The sequence below is a fragment of the Paramisgurnus dabryanus genome, chromosome 11 (assembly GCF_030506205.2).
Source record: "Paramisgurnus dabryanus chromosome 11, PD_genome_1.1, whole genome shotgun sequence".
NCBI classification, from domain to species: domain Eukaryota; kingdom Metazoa; phylum Chordata; class Actinopteri; order Cypriniformes; family Cobitidae; genus Paramisgurnus; species Paramisgurnus dabryanus.
In genome coordinates this window covers 4,244,673-4,252,546 of record NC_133347.1, presented here as the reverse complement: position 1 = coordinate 4,252,546, position 7,874 = coordinate 4,244,673, and the positions used below count along the sequence as shown (strand labels likewise).

The 7,874-nt window shown below is 33.7% G+C and overlaps 1 long non-coding RNA gene across 1 annotated transcript; it reads left to right on the top strand.

The window, feature by feature from the left end:
- Positions 1 to 5,634: 5,634 nt before the first annotated feature.
- On the top strand, positions 5,635 to 7,268 carry LOC135729965 (uncharacterized). The gene is made up of 3 exons (XR_010525821.1): positions 5,635 to 5,877; positions 6,164 to 6,225; positions 6,768 to 7,268. It is a non-coding gene; the product is annotated as an uncharacterized lncRNA (long non-coding RNA).
- Positions 7,269 to 7,874: the final 606 nt, after the last annotated feature.

Here is a 7,874-nt window from a genome sequence, read left to right as displayed (position 1 = left end):
ATGTCTAATGATGGTATAATTTGACATTAGGTGGACCCTAACCTTATGGTTACTTATAATGCTGACGTCAGAACCTATATTCAACCAAATTTCAACGTCTTATAAAATTGTATGCCTTCTTGGATATTACTAGCTGTTACAGTACTCAGGAAATCTTCATGACAATCTCATTCAAGCACTTCTTTAAGTGGGAAATATTTGTCATATGAAGAAAGAAAATCACAGCATGTATTCTATAAATGATCAGAAGTAGTTGTTGCACTTGGCAGGATTTTGTAATGTCCCCAGCGAGACGCCTTTAAGCGCAGACACAACACAATTCGCTGACCACAGGCGAGCCTTGCTCTTTTTTGAAAATGAACTTTCGGGAGCAGGTGAAGTTTGTTGTCCGTCACTGAAGATGAAATGAAGCAGAAGAGATTGTTTTTAGACTTGATCTAGACATGTCTGTGGACATGGTGTAAACATAACAGGAGTACTATTGATTTTCGCCAGCGGGAAATCACTTTGTTGAGGATGTGTGGTATCCAGAAACCATAGCTCAACATGGTGTCTATCTGCGAGGCGTTTTGCGCTGTAGCACACTGAGATCAGTCATCTGCTCTTCAAGTTTTGATACTATAACAGGGTCACATCAAACATTTTTTATTTTGTTTGACTTTTTTCTCTTGGGGTACTCATGTGCAGGATCAAATTCAAGAGAATAAAAGTGTTTCATGTGCTATGAAAACATGATGTAAATTTATCAAAACATCCTCACCTGTCCATCATTTTATCAACATAGAAAACTCTTCAGCTTGACATCGGGGTTTTTAAAAATTTACATTTCATTCATGCATTTCAAAGATGCTTTATTTGAAGCGACTTACAGTGCATTTAAACTATACATTTTTTAGTATGTATTTCCTGGTATTGAACCCATGACTTATGCATTGTTAATGCAATGCTCTACCTAGTAAGTTACACCAGAAAATCATAATGTTTAAAAATAACTAAATAATCTACACTGAAAAAAAAATGTTTTTTAAGGTAAGTGGTTGCAATCAATTTATTTAAGCTACATTTTAAAAAATAGGGAAAAAAATAAAATAAAAAACTTTTGTTTAAATGTAGCTTAAATAAATTGATTGCAACCACTTACCATAAAATTTTGAACATTGACTGAATAATTTCAGTGTACTCAAACCATCTTATTGCTAACAAACACTGTAAAACATTAGCTGTAGTTAGGCAGCTTACTGTACACTGTAAAACAATTATTGTGTGGCTTAGTAAATTTAACTAAATAAAATGAGTAAATTCTATTAAAAAATTAATTCGTGTTTTTTTTTACCAAATTTTAGTAATTTTAAACATTAATTTTAATTTAAAAAAAATAATGAACACATTATTTAGTAAATTCAACTAAATGTTATTATGTAAAATTTGTAAAAAGGAAATTAAATTAATAATTTTTGGTTGAAACTACTTAGTTATATTTACTAAAATAATTCAACCAAGCAGTGGACTAAACATAATAGGCTGTATTTACTTAAATATATAGTTTTTGCGTCCACTATTTTTAAGTATATGTTATACTTTATATTGTATATTACAACACTTACTTAAAAATTGCAATTGTTTAAAATTTAGGGCTGGGCATAGATTAATCTAAATTAATCTCATACAAAATAAAAGTAACTTTTTGGATAATATATGAGTTTGGGCTGTGTGTAAATATTATGTATATTTAAACACACACACATATACACATTTAAGAAATGTTTTATTTATATATTGTTTTTTATTTATATAGAATATACAGAAATAAATGTTTCTTAAATACATACATGCACTGAAAAAATGATTAATTCAATTTACTCTATTTTTTTAAGGTAAGTGGTTGCAATCAATTTATTTAAGCTACATTTAAACAACAAAAAACAAGTTTAAATAACAGTTAAATAACCATTAAACATTAACAAGTCTTTATCTTGACAGAAAAAAATAACAGCCTCATGAAAAGCATTCTGGGAACCAGAAATCCACAACAGTGAACCTATAACATCTCCATCCTTTCTGTCTCTATGATGTTTTCGCTTTTCTTCAGGTGATGGCTCATCCAGACAGATCATAACTCTTGTCTCTGCTAAAGTCACCTTTAATGTCAACCCGGCACGGAGAGTCGTCCAATAACACGCTGCCTGGTATTAAGCAGTTTTAATCTCTCTTAATCTCCCTCGAGTTTGGACCAGCCCTTCAACTTCCAAGAGTTTAAACTTTTATGATTTGAGATTTGCATTTATGATAGTCCTTCCATCCTCAATGCCATAAAATCGGTCCCTTTATTCATGACGACGGGGTGGGGGGGGGGGGAGACTACTGCTCAACTTAAGTGCTGTTAAGAGAAGCGAGCCATGTTCCTCTGAGCTCATGAGACACACCTGCATTACCGGTGTGCTTTCATTATGACCTAATAATACCAGAACATCATTAAAACTACATCCAAACCTGGCATTCACATCTGTTAATGCCACATTAATAAAATACAGACCTCCCTTCTTTATAGTCCCCTCTGGTCGAAAGAAATGATGAAAAGAATATCTTAAGGAAATTGCAATTGATTTTTTCCATACAAAAATACTTACAAATGTACTACGGTAAATATCAAAGTACTATGGTCATCTGATATCGACGTAAGTTGGTATCAACTTGGTAACTTTCAAACAACAATTTAAAACTACTAATTAAAATAAATATGTGAAATGAGATGTTACACAGGATAATTTAAATAAAATGGTCAATGGTTCACAGAATTATCATTTGTGTAATGAAGCCTTACAGTCAACCAGCTGCTGTTTTTAATTAGTGATGTGATTTAAAACTCTTTCTAGTTTTATATATAGATGGTACAGATATATAGATCTTTATTTTTCAGACTCATCAGACCTGTGATATCAGAAGTGTGATGTCTGGGGCGTGAGCCGAATACAGTTTTATTTCTAGCTGACCGAGGGCATGTCTGTACTCGTGATCCTCTAAGTTGCTAAAATGAAGTCCTGGATTGTTTTTGGAGTAAAGTTGAGTTGAAATGTTAAAGCAAAGTCAGAGCGAGTGAACTGAGGAGTGTTGGTCTGATGAAAGATTGATAGGCTATCCGTCGGTCATATTTGCCGTGGATCAACTCTTTTCATTTTGGGAAAAGAAAAGGAAAGAAAGGTGTCTTGATCTTTAACCTTGTCAAGATTTCACAGGTACATATTGACAAAACGAGAATTGAGTGTCATTTAGATCTTGGCCACGTCACCAGAAGGCATTGTTTCTTTAGAAATGCTGTGTATAGACTTCCTAATTTTCCTCTGGTGATACAGACATAAGACTGTCACAATGAAATGGAAGTAGCGATTGTCTTATTTTTCCCGTCGTGACATACAAGTGAAATGGCTTCTTAAAGGTGTAGCGGAGGATTTTCTCAAATTTTGGAAAGGATACGCCTTCTCCACTTAAAAAAAAATGCAATTGAGCAACACTCCTGATTGACAACTAGGAGGACCAATAGTCTTGATGATCCACCCGGAAAAAGAAAATCCTCCGCAAAACCTTTAAATGAGAAGAATATGTAGGGCGGGAACTGATTGGATCGTTTGAAGTTGAGTCCTGTTGCTACGTGCTCATCGCTGCGATCCCGTCATTCTTTGTGATCGAAAGTAAAGATACATAGGTTTGGGGGGGTGAGATTTTGATGAAATCTTTCCCCGCCATTGACGAGTTATCTCGTCAATTAAGAAAAAAACGCTTCCTTGCACTGTTAGATGTCGCTGTAGATTTAGCAGTACATTACTGTAAAAATCCACAGTACTATACTGTATGTATACATTACAGTACAGTACTGCAGTTCATAATGCATTCTGGGTAAATTTGTTTGAGCGGGAAAATTTTACAGTATATTTTGGTCTTGATGTAACCTTGCTGTAGCCATTGCTGTAATGTGCCAGGTGTACTTGCAATAATCAGAGAAAGTGCGCCAGAGTCAAATCACACAGACAGCACAACTCCTGGCTGCAGCTGAAGGAGGACGATTGATTTCTGGCAGTTCGGTAAGTTTGAAATATTTCTGTTTCATGAAAACTTAATTTTTAGTTTAAGAATGTTGTCAATAGTTTGTCACAATATTGTTTTAAACGTGCAATGAGAGAAAAAAACGGTCGCCAACAAAGTTTCAATCTCCCTCAGAAAGTAAGCTAACGTTACACACAGATGTCTACCGCTGCTTTAACTCGCTTTACACCTTTATTAATGAATATAGGGTTGTTTTAACTAAATTATGAGGGTTTTGGTGAGTTTATATTGTGTTGAAAGTGTGGTGACAATGAAACTATTTTTAACGAAATGGACAAAGACAACCCGCCAGCGCGGTCTTGCGGTCCCAGCATAACGGTCGTTTATCTCGGCGTTTCATCCGTTCAGTTAGCATCAGATAAAAGTATTAAGTTCGACTGTTTGGTAAGGCTGTGGTTGTAAACAGACAGGACTTGACACGCCGTACACAGCATACCGAACTCCTCCACAGAAGTGAAAACAAGAAACCTCATATTTAACTGGATACATGCATCGATTTCATCGCAGCTTTAACTTCGACCAAATATCATTCAGACCTGGGCTCATCTTAATATCAGATGAACGAAAGGGATGGCCGCGCATATTGTTGTTCTTATTATATTACGGTATATCAGCAAAAGCAGAGAATATCTTCTCTAAAGCGTTTTACACGTCCAGTAAGTTGTCCAATACATTTTTATGGCATATTGTTTCCACCACTTCAGATGCATTACACGCTGTATATAAGTTTCCAAAACACATCAAATCAATGCACGAAAAGAGAATGGGCTCCGCATTTACGTACCTTTGTCTTCTCGTCTCTGTCATCTGATCCTTCATCTCTGGATCTAAAATAGTCCATAATAACATCGTGTAGGAAACTGGCATCACCAGGATTGCTCAGATTTAGGCGATCATGTTTATCTTTAAAGTGAGCAGCTAGCTACTAACTTGTTAAAAAACTTTGTGTGAAATAGCGTGTTACACCGCAGCCGGTCCGGGTAAAACATTAAAGGGACAGTCTTTTTACCTTATCACTATAAATCGCTATTTTCTGCACTAAACGAGACATTTTCAGAGATTTTCTGTAGACAAGATGTTATAATTAAAAAAAGACTTATTTAGATATTTAGATATAATATATAATATAACAACTAATATATATATATATATATATATATATATATATATATATATATATATATATATATATATATATATATATATTTATATATTTGTTTTACAACTGACTTAACACTTACAGTAATGTTTTATTTGTTAGCATAGCATGATATTAGATTTAAACACTTAATACATTTTTAAATCAATCACTTTGTCTCTGCACAATGAACATTATCAAATATTATTAATGTTGTAAAATATATTGTTCATTGTTAGTTCATATTAGCTAAGGCATTACCAAATGTTAAGGAATAAACTCTTATAGTAAAGTGTTACTAAATTTTCTTTTACCATTTCCTTCACAATGTCTATTTATTTCTATGGCTAACAGATTTTGTAACATTTGTCTTTTTTACAGTCTTAGCATTGCTTGTAAGCTGGATTGGGTAAGATGGATCATCTTTAAAGGCACCAGGCAAGTACATGATGTACAGTTACAAGTCATGTATTTTTTCGACTGCAATATTAAATGCTTTCACGTCACATGCAAAATTACACAGGAATGTGGCTGACTTTTTATTTGTAGTTTACCTGAGTGTCATTGCACTTTTCAGGAGTTAAGGCAGATGTGGAGGCACAACGTGTGATACCAGACACACACCAAGCACATTATGTTCGGTAAGTTTGCACTTTACCACTACAGCTTCTTTAAATACCCATGTATACACTCATTCACTCATTCACACACAACACTGTAACACGACCATACACAACATGTACACAATTGTCTTAGTTTGCCATGTAGAAATATACAAACAGAAATATTCAGACTTTGGTTATAAGAAATTTAATTTAATAATTGTATTTATTTAGCAGAGGTGTCCCTGGACTTTATTGACAAAAGATTTTGTTTTCAGAATAAAAAGTTGTGTCCAAATCAGTAACAATTGTACTTTCTGTTCAGGACATTCAATCATGACAGGATCCAGGTGGATGCTGTCCATTGATGAAAGAGTTTGTTCAGCGGTAAGTGAATCTTCTGTATTTTAGTGAAATTAGGTGTGGAACAGTAGAATAAGAGCAAAAGGTTTCAGAATAGGAGTAAATTCAAGGCTGAGTTTAATTTTTTAAAGGTGCAGTGTGTAATTTTTTGAAGGATCTCTTGAAAGAAATGCAAAATAATATATTAAACTATATTATCAGGGGTGTATAAAGACCTTTTATAATAAACCGTTATGTTTTTATAACCTTAGAATGAGACGTTTTTATATACATACACCGAGGGTCCCCTTACATGGAGGTCGCCATTTTGTGCCACCGTGTTTCTACAGAAGCCCTTAACGGACAAACGTTTTTACTAAGTTGTCTCTGACGATTAAATGTTTGTCTGGTGGTGGCTATCGTAGCTTCTTTATGCGTTTTAAAAGCGAGGGCTGAGCAGTGGGCTGAGCCGCTGGTTGCAATGTGCAACTTCACCACTAGATGCCTCTAAAATTTACACACTGCACCTTTAAGAATCTTTTTCTATCTTATATTTGTTGACTTAATGTTTATGATATTTCTAACAGGTTTCTGGATAGAATTAATTCCAAAGATGGGAAAAAGTGCACATCCAGACAAGGAGCAAGCAAAAAGACAAGGAACTTGGTGCAGAGAAAAGCTGTGGCCATTAACCCCCATGTGAACAGCTTCATGCAGTCCCTGATTGAGTTCGAATGGACGACTTCAAAGTAAAGGCCACTGTGGTCTGTCTGCCACAGTTTAATGCATTTATTTTTAGTGTTAAATGAAATTTAAGTAGAATATTTAAAACTATGGGCCAGTGTTCTTTTTACCACAGTGAAATGTTACCTTTTAGTCGATGATGGACTTTAAACTGAAAACTTCAAACTATGGAACAGTGTTCTATTTGCCAGAGTTAAATATGTTACAGCAGGGGTCTCCAAACTTGTTTATACTTGTTGATTTTATTTTATGTTACTTGATTATATGTTTATTATTGTTTAAAATCTTGTTTTAAATATGTTTGTTTCAATTAAATGTTTTTTTAAATAAAATTTTGATACATACATTGCTTTGATTGCCTTTTAATTCATTATGTTTTAATTTAGCATTTTTACCATATTAATAACTATAGATTTAAACCTAAATCTCTAGCTATTTTATATAATATTATTGTATTAACTGTAATAAGTAATAAATAGTATTTATGGGTCAATATAGACATTACAGTAAATTACTGTAAAAATAGACTACTGTAATAAAATATTGTAAAATTACAGTACAGTACTGCTTTGTAACTATACAGTACTAGTTTGTGTACTGTAAAAGGGTATTACAGTACAGTACTGTAAAACCAAAATACAGTAACTTACTGGCAACCGTGCTGCCAGTACCGTACTGTAAAAATACAGGGAAATCGTTAACAGTGTGCCAATGACACTTTCCTGACACGTTTTTACCGCAATCTATCTGCTATTATCCACCAGGTGATGCTCTTACACAACATCCACTGATTCAAAAACAGTAAAAACTCTGTATTTTTTGATCATGATTCTGAATCTGATCTCTAACAAAAGACCTTTACAAAAATGCAATTATCTACCAAAATGTTGTATTTTTTAAGAAACATACCCATATTTGAGAGGTTATAAAAGAAAAACAAATGAAGATAG